The 10,431-nt window shown below is 44.9% G+C and overlaps 1 pseudogene across 1 annotated transcript; it reads right to left on the bottom strand.

Moving 5' to 3' along the window:
* Positions 1 to 1,753: 1,753 nt before the first annotated feature.
* Positions 1,754 to 2,676, bottom strand: LOC308558699 (homeobox protein NANOG pseudogene; annotated as a pseudogene). The gene has a single exon. The product of its transcript is annotated as a homeobox protein NANOG pseudogene (transcript).
* Between the last annotated feature and the right edge of the window lie 7,755 nt (positions 2,677 to 10,431).

Genomic DNA, 10,431 nt, shown 5'->3' with positions numbered 1-10,431 from the left:
GAAGGGATCATGTTTGAGAGACAGAGAGAGAAACACAGTTAGAAATGGAGCCACAGGGGGAAACAGAAATAGAGATACCAAGGGGCATGGCAACTCACTGTTGGAAGAGAGCCATCTAGATACACAGGCCTGTGCAAAGGGTCTTTCAACCTCTGTCTCCATGTCCCTCTAGATCTAGAGAGAGAAGACAAGACAGGGAGACCGAGGCACCCACAATGGGACACTCACATTCACAGTCAGAGAGAGAGATGCAAAGAGAGGCCAAGGGTTGCAGAAAGAGACCCAGAGAAATACAGAAAGAAACAGACACACACAGAGACTCACACAGACACACACACACAGACACACACAGACAGAAACACAGAATGACAGAGACAGAAACTACATATCTCTACATATCTAGAGATACAAAGAAGTATGTAGAGAGAGCCCACCACTCCCACCCTAGTACACCCAGGTTCTAGCAGCCTCTGTGGCTGAGACCTTCTGCAACAGCCCAGGGCCTTGTACAAAGAAAGGGACATTTCCCAAGAGGAAAGGAATCGTGGTCTAGTTTACAGGAGGACAAGGTTTTTAAGCTTGTTCCCTGGATTCCGGAGGGACTTAATGGGAAGAGGCTCTCCGTTCACCAAGGGGGCTCCACCCAAAGGAACTTATAGTCCAGAAAGAGTGAACCTATAGTGCAGTTGCTGTGAGTCTTTTGGGTCTTGCTGCCTTAACATTAAAGCTGTGATTTTCTGTTCTTCACAAGGTCATGCATTCCAGGAATGGCAGAGCCCCCAGGAGAAATGTGCTTGTTCCTGTCTTCTTGCCTCCCGGGAGTATGAAGAAAGCCTCCCAGGCTGTGGTGCTGACGGAGGAGGGCATGACATCGGAAAGGATGGCAGGGCCTCTGTCTATTTCTGGCTGCTAATCGCTTCTTCCTCATCAACGGCGGTCAACATATACATGCCGTTCTGGGCATCCACATGCAGGGAACAGAAAAAGTGGGCACGGCAGGACCTTAGTCTGGTTGGGGCCTCCAGCTCCAGGCTGTGGGTCATGTTTATCCTCAGGAAGAGCTCTCTGGCCTATCTTGGCAAAGGTGGCCTGGGATGTCACTTGGCTGGATTCTGTGGGTTGCTGAGGGAGGGGCCCTCATGAGTAGTCACAGACAGTTGGGCCATTCTAAGTAGGTCATCGCTGGCTTTTTTTTTTTTTTTTTGTAAAATAGACGTTTTATTTATTTGTATTTAAACTTAAAAACCAACCAGCCAAATTGGTATTATCATGATACAGCAAAATATAAAACATCTTTTACAAATACTTAATAAACAAATTAAGGGACATAGTAAAACAGCAAAAGGGGCAGAGGAAATGAGTAAAGCATATTATAGCTTAACCATTTACCTGAATTGAAGTTTTTAGCAAGCCTCCCGATTCCAGAAAATAGGAATAATCCTTTATGACACACCTTTGTATTTTTACTTTCTATTCTTGAGGCTAAGATTCTAGATCCTAGAGTTATCCAAAATAGTATTATATCCAAATAGAGCCAGAGACATCTTCTATCCTTTCTCTATAGCAGCAAGGCTACAGAAACCTCTTTGATTAGACTCCAGTCATGCCCCACTCCCACCCCTCCAAAGTGGCACAGTGGGCACTATAAGAAGCAGCATATCAAGGCAGAGATACACAGAAAACTCCTAGGAGAGGCAACACAGCCACGGCCCAAATGGAGACTGAATGATATACCCATTGTCACAGTGTGTGTTCATGGCTGTATGTTTGTGGAGTCAGGCTGCATGTTCATGGAGTAATCTGGGAATAAACCCATGGTTTGCTGGGTATTACAATACTTAGCAGTTTGCAGTATCTCATCATAGGTTTTCCGCAGCAGTTTCCATGTGGCCTCCAATTTGCTGACAGGGTTTTGCTGGAACTGGGTCTGGGGCTGCAGGGATTCCTCTCCATAATTATGGAACTGGTTGCTCCAGGCCTGGTTGTTGCAGGCTTGGGGCCACCAGGTCTTACTATTCCAGGAATGGTAGTTCCAAGATGGCCTGTTCCAGGAATGTTGCTCCAAGGTAGGTTATTGCAGGTCTGGTTGCTCCACATCGAAACGTTTGTAGAAGCGCTCACCAGGCATCCCTGGTGACAGGAAGAGAGGCCCAGGTACTCAGTAGTTGCTGAGCTCATCTGGGTCATATGGTTGCTGTTCTTTGGCCAGTTGTATTTCTGCCACCTCTTGCATTTCATTCTCTTGTTCTGGAACCAGGTCTTAATCTGTTTGTAGCTAAGGTTCAGGATGGTGGAAAGCTCTTGCATCTGCTGGAGGCTGAGGTTTTTCTGTCTCTGAAATCTCTCATTGAGTACACAGAGCTGGGTCTGCGAGAACAGGGTTCTGATCTTCTGCTTCTTGGCCAGGGCCTTCTCCTCCTTCCCTGTGCTGTTCTCCACGGAAGTGGGTAGTGTTACCCTGGGACTAGTGGAAGAGTCAGGGCTGTTCTGAATAAGCATATCCATGGAGGAAGGAAGAGGAGAGACAGTCTCTGTGTGGAGTGTCTCAGCTCATGACATTTGCATGGATGCATAGTTTTCTTCAGGCTCATAAATCTCAGGCACTGGTGAAGGCTCCCTAGAATTGGATAATTTGGAACAGGGCAGACTTTGGGGACAAGCCGAATCGACACTCATCTTGCTGAGTTGAAGGAGGGAGGAAAGCACCAAAGAGCTAGATTGTAAGAAAGGCCTGGGCTTAAGTATCTAGATAGAAGAGTTTAGAGACAATACAAAGATCTCTAGATGTAAAAGTATGAAAAAGATGGGAGGAAAAGAGTCAGCTTTGCAGTAACAGGAGCCAACCAGCCAATTTTGAGAAAACTTGCTGGCTCTTTGTACAGAAGGAATCCTATCATTAGCATATTCCAATTCTCCAAATTTAAATGGATTTCATAGTCAACCTGGTTTGGGCTTCGATACGACTTTCTAGGCTGTGAACCAAGTGAAATCGGTAGAGCCTTTGAACCAGCAAGATGCTCATTTTAAGTTAAGGAGATTGAAACCTGGAGTGGGGCCACAGGTAATCAATGCTTGGGCCAGAGGCAGAATCCCAACTCTGAAAGGTCCCAGCCCTGGACTTTCACCAAAGGCAAGGAGCCACCGAGGGATTCTATCTACTCTGACAATGTGAGATTAACCCTCACCAACAACAGGTGTTTTTTGAAACTTGGGGTGAGGAAGGGGAGCTATCATGTTCCAAGTAGAGAGCTGCTCATTTTCTTAACCTTGTATGTAAACAAATTCAACATTCAAAGTAGGAGTCACCTGATAGATCAGTGGTACTACAGATAGAAGCCCTTTTAGGAAAAAACCCCAAAAGCTCCTTTATAAAGCAATTATACAGGCTGATGCATCACAAGAAAAAAGGGGTCAATGGATAGGCCCTAATTATCCTACCAGAGGCCTGAATTAATGATGTTACATTACTAATGGGAACTCGAGGCTCACTTCATGAATGAGTGGGGTCTCTCTCTCTTTCTCTCTCTTGCAAAAATTTTCTTCCAGATAGGAAAGTTTGAGAAAGCAAAAAGCATAGTAAAAAGATCCATCAGAAGGTAGAAAAACACAACAACCTGGAGAAGGAGTCATCTTTCAAGTGGCATTGGTCATGTTGGGACAATAATTGCCAGTCTCAAGTGGAGGCAGAAAGTGGTTTGAACTTGACACTCCCAGTATTTCTATAGGGTCTCTTCAAGGGAGGAGCGTGGGACAGGCACAGCACCATTTCTCAATGCACAGATTTCAGTGCAAAGAAGTGTCACTCATCCAGAGTCAATATATGGCAGTGAGGAGGGAATCTCATGAAGTTAAATAGCTATAGGATTATAAATCTGGGTCCTTAGAAAGGACCTGGTCCAATTGTCTCATTTTACAGATGGGAATTCTAAGCAGGAGAGGGTGGGGGAGAGAGAGAGAGACAGAGAGAGAGAGAGAGAGCTTTCATCTGCATTGTGCATTGAGCAGTCACATCTAGCGTGAAAGCACACTCTACTTCAATATACTCACTCCCTGCAAGAGGATGGCAGGAAAAACATTCTACCTAGGGATTATTATTAACCAAGCAAGGCTCATGGATACTAAGAGAGAAACTCTGGAATTATTTGAGAATCCCTTGAATAAACTGTGCCCTCTCTCCTGCAGTCCACAACCCAGTTTGCCCCATCCGGAAAGATTTTGATAAACTTGCATGGATTAGGTTGGCTGTGGATGACCCTGGGTGGAAACACATTCAATGTCTTGCTCACACCTCACCAAGGAAGTGACTAGGTCAGGTGGCTCAAGGAAAAATTGGTGCTAACAGTATCTAAGATGTGGTGAGATACTGTGTGAGATACTCTGGTGAGACTGCTTAATACATAACGATTTTTGGCAGTTATTTAAATTCCTTAGACTTTAATTTTCTTCATCTATAAATTGAGGCAACTAAAGCCTACCTCATAGGGTTGTTGTAAAGGTTAAATGAAAAATTGTAGCTAAATATTAGAATAGTACTTGGCAAATAATAATTGCCCATTAAAATGTTAATAGCTTTCATTAGAGTGCCTGTAAATTCATGCACACACACACGCACACACACAAGGAGACACACACAAGCAAACACATACACACACATGCAAACACACAGCTATAACCATGAGTTTGGATGTAGACACGCTCATGGGAGTTAGGCCAATGACTTCTAAATAAAAGAGTTAAGTATTTGACTCAGTCTGTTCAACATCAGGGGTATCAGCCAGCAAAGTCTGCTGAGCTTGCCACTGGATAATCCTGTCATTCAGTGTTACCATGGTTACCATAGTTCCCTGCCCAGGACAGAGTATACATCATGCGCTCCACTCGGGGCACCCTGTCTCTGAGCTCTGCTTCACTGTCGCTTTCTCTGTGAAGTCTCTCCTGATTAGTCCAACCACAGTGCTGACTCTCCCTCCTGATTTCCTGTAATATTTATAACCTGTGCCACTCCATATTTAGTATTTATTGTGTTACATTGATGAATTTTAGTCTTTTTGTGTGCATATATTTTCCAGATAAGACTGTAAACCTTTGGGGACAGCATTACTCCCCTTTGTTACTACATTACTCACTTTTGTATGCCCAAACCCAGAGCCAGGTGCCTGGCACGTAGAACGTGTTCAATAAAGTCCTTTGATTACACAACCAAAGGTTTGATGATACTGGCTTTTCCAATTCCCACATGACCTGGTACTTAACTAGCAACCTCAATGGAGCTGACCTATTTTCACAAACATCGCCTCCTTGATCTTCCTTACTGGAAAAGATGTCACAGAACTGCCTTTCACTTACTGATGCCTCCTTATTGTCAACATTTCCCCTGGTAGTATTTAAATGGAGGCTTGCATTGCATTTGGAGGCCAAGAAGATATAATAGAAGACAATAGAAGAGAGATGGGTGGGGCTATTTGGTGATGAGAAGGACAGTCCAAACTGGCCACCCTGGCCCAGCCAGTGTTGCTCAGAGGTTGAGTGGCCACTCAAGAACCAGGAGGTCATGGTTTGATTCCTGGTCAGGGACATGCCTGGGTTGCAGTCAATCCCCAGTAGGGGGCATGCAGGAGGCAGCTGATTGATGATCTCTCTCATTACTGATGTTTCTGTCTCTCTCTGCCTCTCTCATCTTCTCTCTGAAACAAATAAAAACATATTAAAAAAAATTTTTTTTAATAAAGAAAAACTGGCCACCCTGTCTGAAGCCAGGTCATGTGATGTTTCCTGCAGGTGTAGACTGTGCCTTCTGGTTTGATGTCCCCATGGCCAAGGCCCCAGATAGAGGTTCAGTAAGAACTCCTTGGCCCCATCACTAAAAAATAAAACAAAAATTTCTTCATTGCTAAAATAGGGATTAGATCAGGATTTACTGATCAAGTTCCAACCACTTTTCTCAAGTTCAAGATCAGTACAGGTGAAAACCTGATAGTCTTTAAAATCATCAACAACAGTGGCACAGCCTCGAGTTTATCCCCGGCATTCTAATTACACCGGTGCAGAAGATGCAACCCAGAGTCTCATGTGATCATCTGAGATAAGGTGAGAAATTAAAAGACAAACAAGTGACTCATTCTCATGGAAACGCTTCAGACAAGCGAAACCTGTAATTTCTCTCAGGCGTGCTTGACGGATCCATGTGGAGTGAATCACAGACTTACACAAGACCTGAAACCTCTGGCAGGTTTACAGTTCTCACTTTGGCCTCTCACAGCAGACGGCTGGTTTGCACTGGGCCTCCTGGATTTCCCCTTCCAAGAATGGAGAAGGAAGATCGCAGCCCCTGAAGGGGGCCTGCAGGAGGTGCCTGGCGGGCGCCCGTGATGGTGGGGCCCGGAGGTGGGAAGCTCGGCGCCGACCTTCCTGCGGGGCTGCTGGACCTCCTGGGTGCCGTGAGTACACCTGCTGCGCCAACACCTTTCTCCCGCTAAAGACAGCACTGTCTTTGCTCGTATTCCAGAATGGGGAAAGTGTGTGGTTCAGGATGATATTTTCTGGAATGCTTGGTTATGTAGGAATCTTTCCTAACATTATTTAGAAATTGACTAGCCCAAGGTTGGAGCATTTCCTGTCTCCTTTACATTTGCTTTTCTTTAAAAAGTCATTTGCAGACCTGGCCTGGTAGCTCAGTTGGTTAGTGTCGTCCCGATACACCACGGTGGCAGGTTGGATCCCCGATCAGGGCACATACAAGAATCAACCATGAATGCATAAATAAGTGGGACAACGAATCGATGTTTCTCTCTCTCTCTCCCTGTCTCTCTAAAATTAATCAATAAATAAATTAAGAAAATAAATAAAATAAAAAGTAAGTAATTTGTCAGACTCCAATTGCTTACTCCTATGAGTGAAAGTACAAAACACCTTGTGAGGCAGTTAGCCTGTCTGTTATATTGTACTCTGGCTTGATGAATTGGACGAGCAGACTAGCTTTCAATTCCCTTCTTTAGGCTGAATGTAAAGCTAGAATTTTTAAATAAAGGATTCTTTAGTAGTTTCTTCTTTCGGTGGGGCCAACAAAGCTGTCTTTATATCAACTTACAAGGAAACCTTTCCTCCAGTTAAGTTGCTAAAGCCTTTTTGCAAAGGCATCTCCTGTGTTTGAGTGGCCACTAGTACTGCACTTGATGGTTTATGTCTCTCCCACTCTGAGGACAATTGTGGGAATGCAAATATATTGCATCACAGGGTGCAATTTCCCTTTTTTTTTAGCGTCAGCACTCCAGTGAGCTTTCTTCATGGAGCAGAGCAATTGCCCAGTATAGCCATGTCTTTACAATTATCTCAGTATCAACATAGTTGCTAAGATGCTGAATGCCTTCCAGCTCTGAAATGATGTGATTTTTCAAACCTGTCAGAATTTGAATCCACACTGCAATTCTCAGAAAGGATACTGAGCTACAAAGAGATTGGCTGGAAGCCATCTGAAATAGCTGAGGCTGAGATGTTTCTGCGTCTAATAGATCTTTTACATCTTTCTTTCCCCCAAGGCTCTTTATGAGATAGCTCATCCACGGCAAGAGGGAACTGGGAAGAGTGACCACATACAGTCTGTTATTGGGGCCAACAAACACACCAACAACTCATTTAGCCATCTGGCTATATAATCAGAGTTCTAATTACACTAGTGGAGTAGATGGGACATACGGTTATGAAATTAGGCTGCAGGGAACAAAGCACCCCCCCAAATGTGGGTCCCCTAACTCTAAGTTCCTCAGTCTCCAGTTCCCCTTTAGACTGGTCCTTCCCATTAAGGGGACTGGCCAACAAGTAGGAGGTGAGTTGTCGCCTAGAAGGTTAGCAAATGACTTAGAAGATGCCTTCCTGTCACCTTGGGCTGAAATTCCATGGAAACACATTTTGGAAAGTGGCCACTTGGTTTATAGGAATCCCGTCCAGCTCGCCTTAGGGTGCTGTTTTGCATGAAGACTTTTGAGAGATTGCACCTTTGGAGGCACTCCTTCCTCCCCGGCTGCAGTTACAGTTCCCAAGCTGTGCCTTTTATTATTTTCTTTGACAGTCCTGATGCCAGCTCTCACTCATCGAGTTCAGACAGGTGGGCGTGCCTCAGGCTGCATGAGTCACCTCCGTCAACTCCATCAGAAATGAGCTCCAGGACCCAAGCGGACTAATTGTATTTTTGAATTCCAACTCACTCAGAAGCTCAGCTCTAAGCACAAGGAAGGTGGGACAAATAAGAGATGCTTGCACTGCCATGCTTCTGGCACTTCACTCATCAGGCATGAGGTTGTCTCTTACTGAACCTACCTAGGTGGGACCTCACAATCCTTTTTAGTATAAGGCTCCAGGTCCAACAAAGCGGAGGTCCATAATAGGCTGGGAGCATTTCTGCTTAAATTACCACATTCCAAAATGATCTAGAGTTGCAGATATGCTCACCTGCCCCTTTGAGATAGAAAAGTAGCTGCCTTATGCTTTAAAAACAAAACCTTTAGAAGCTGGCATCATTCCCTGCAGGGGTCACTCATTCATTCTTCCATTTATCCACAAATGTGTCTCTTAGGTACCTAATGCTCCGCTGGGCTCTGGGGATAGAAAGACTTCCCTCTGCGTTAACATCCTGACTAATGGTCACCTGTTTTGTTTGTTTGTTTGTTTGTGTTTTGCCTAGTCCACTAGGTGCAGCCCAATTTCCCTTGGTCTCGGGACTAAAGCACTAAGTCTTGTGCTCTGTTGTCCTCTTGTCATTACGGCTTAGAGTCGGAGCAGCGGTGTGGGAGGCGCCCGTTGCTGGGCATTCCCCGGGAGGCAGGTCCTGACACACGTTTCTTCTGGAACTACTGTATCTAGTTCTATTTCCCTTCGGGCCTCTGAGGCTAGCGAGTGCTCTTCTCTGTCTGCTGGAGCCGGGAGCCTGGCTTCCGTCCAGCAGCCTAGGATGCTTTTTACTCTCTCGTGGGAAAGAGAGATGGGTGGTAGTGGGCAATCTCACCCTCACAAGGACCCTCAGCGAGGCGGGTTGTGGAAGGGGGAGGAGGGATTTGGGACATTACTTTTACAGGCCCTGAGCAGCCGTCATTCCAGGTTGCTTGTGGCTTTTATCTCTGAAAGGCCCTCTTTCAGACACTTTGGGAACAGGATGCGGAGCTGTCTTTCCCGGGTGACTAAGAGGCTGGGGGAGCTTCTTTGTAAAGGCCGGGTAACTCATTACACACAAAACACCGCAGAGTCTCAGGCAGGAGCTCTTCTGCATCGTGCTTTCTCTTCCTCATTTTTATTCTCCGTTTCTGAGTCTGTCCTCCCTTCCCTGGTGATCATTCCAGACTTCTGATCACCATGCCACTGGTGCCTGCCTCCCCTCACCTCCCCACCCTGAGCATCATCTTTCAGAGGAGCTCTGACTCTGTTCACAGATTAAAGCCCTGCTTGTCTCCTGCTGTGCAGAGCAGCTGGCTTTGGGCCTCAGCCAGTATCTGATTCTGTCGGGAGGGCTCCCGTTCAACTCTTTCTGGTAGGAAGAGAGACAACCCGATTGGGGCTCGCTTGAAAACATCTATCCATCTGGCCCCTGCTTGCCAATTACACTGGGCAACAATAAGAATGTTATAACTCCTCTTGGGTAACACCAGAAACATTCTGTACCCCTCCCACACACGTTTATAATAACTGAAGAAAATTTACCATATAATTATCATACCAAATGGTATGTGGGTCACATACAGCAGACTGTAATGACGTGAATGATCAAGTGGCAAATTAATTAACTGAAACTCTCCAAATAGCCAACTGCACTCAATTCAAAGTTTGTGTTTCTTATGGTCTTGTTTATGATTTATATTGCATGTTATCTGCTAGTACATTTTTTTAGTTTATGTGAATACAGGAAATGCATTATTATTTCATAATGTTCCACTAAGAGAATAATGATCTACAAAAAATGCCATAACTATTGGCCCCTTTACTTGAACCCTTTCAGGACCTGTGCACTTAGAGGCCCTAGCACTGGTTGGGGAAACATTTCTTACTCCATACTTCACACCGCATCCCATCCCATCCTAAAAGACAATTGCCTGATTTTCTTCTAGCAGGATTAGTTTATGCAAAGTTCTTTATTGAAAACTGAGAGATTAAAAATGGCCCTTCTATGAAGCCTTAGGTTGCAGGCATTATTACTTATATATCCCTGTCTTTGGCTCCCCTTCCTCCATTTAACTGTGCATTTCAAGCCATCTTCTGCAGGTAGAAGAGAATTGCATTTATCTTCACCCTCAGTCTTATTATTTGCTCCTGAACATAGGTAACTTTTCTCCCTGATACATGTATCTGGGCAAGGAAATTTCAACAGAAATGTAAAGAACAGCAAAAAGAAAGGATCGAAATGACCACTTTAGTGGGAAAAGTGAACCATTTTCAACTGGACAATGA

This window comes from Miniopterus schreibersii, assembly GCF_964146895.1.
Source record: "Miniopterus schreibersii genome assembly, chromosome: 6".
NCBI classification, from domain to species: domain Eukaryota; kingdom Metazoa; phylum Chordata; class Mammalia; order Chiroptera; family Miniopteridae; genus Miniopterus; species Miniopterus schreibersii.
The sequence above is the reverse complement of the archived record's forward strand: the minus strand, read 5'-3'. Positions and strand labels throughout refer to the sequence as shown.